The sequence below is a fragment of the Arachis hypogaea genome, chromosome 4 (assembly GCF_003086295.3).
Source record: "Arachis hypogaea cultivar Tifrunner chromosome 4, arahy.Tifrunner.gnm2.J5K5, whole genome shotgun sequence".
Lineage (NCBI taxonomy): Eukaryota > Viridiplantae > Streptophyta > Magnoliopsida > Fabales > Fabaceae > Arachis > Arachis hypogaea.
Window position 1 is genome coordinate 51,749,970 of NC_092039.1, and position 1,112 is coordinate 51,751,081.

The following is a 1,112-nucleotide window of genomic DNA, read 5'->3' on the forward strand; positions in this document are numbered from 1 at the left end:
AGACAAATACACAATTTGATTTTCTAGCTTCTGGATGGCAGCTCCTTGGTTTTGCAAGTTAGAATTTACTTCTTCCTTAAAAGCTTTCAATTCGGTTATGTCTTGACTCATGGTTGCAAGCATTCCTTCTATCCTATTTAATTGATCTTGAAATTGTTGGTTCGGATTGGGTTGGGCAGGTTGATTATTTTGGCCATGATATGGTGGTTGGGAGTAAGTGTTTTGTGTGGCTTGGTATGATCTTTGGTTGGAGTTTTGGTATGTGGAATTGTTATGTTGGTTGTGGTTGTAAGGTTTGTGGTTTTGTGGTTGGCTTTGCTGGTTTCCCCACCCAAAGTTTGGGTGGTTTTTCCATCCTGGGTTGTAAGTGTTGGAATGTGGATCATATGGTTGCCTTTGTTGGTTTCCCACATAGTTGGCCTCTTCCCAATCACCTCCTTCAGTGCTTATTTCCTCTTGATCTTGTGTGTGTAGTGCAGCCACTTGCTTTGTGTCTAATTTCCTGGTGAGCTCTGCTAGTTGCTTGGCAAACACCTTGTTTTGGGCTAGAATTGTGTCAACATGGTTCAGCTCCATGACTCCCTTAGTGTTGTGTCTCTCTGAAGCATAGTAGTACTCATTCTCAGCCACTGTCTCAATCACTTCAATGGCTTCTTCCATAGTCTTTTTCCTGTTCAATGAACCTCCTGATGAATGGTCTACAGCCTTCCTTGATTCATAAGAAAGTCCATCATAGAAAATATGCAATTGCACCCAGTCATGGAACATGTCTGGTGGGCATTTCCTTGTCAATTCTTTGAACCTTTCCCATGCCTCGTAGAGGGTTTCACCATCCTGTTGTCTAAAAGTCTGAACCTCAGATCGAAGCCTATTGACCTTTTGTGGGGGGTAGAAACGTGCCAGAAACTTGCTTTCCACCTCATCCCAGGTTGTTAGGCTCCCCCTTGGGAATGATTCCAGCCACTTAGCTGCCTTGTCCCTAAGTGAAAATGGGAACAAGAGCAGTTTATAGGCATCTTCCTGGACTCCATTGGACTTCACAGTGTCGCAAATTCTCAGGAATTTTGTGAGATGTTGGTTTGGGTCTTCATTAGCACTCCCACCAAATGAAC

General features: G+C 43.4%; 1 non-coding gene across 1 annotated transcript; it reads left to right on the plus strand.

The window, feature by feature from the left end:
* The first annotated feature begins 766 nt into the window (after positions 1-766).
* Positions 767-870, plus strand: LOC112799529 (small nucleolar RNA R71). The gene has a single exon (XR_003201104.1). It is a non-coding gene; the product is annotated as a small nucleolar RNA R71 (small nucleolar RNA).
* The last annotated feature ends 242 nt before the right edge of the window (positions 871-1,112 follow it).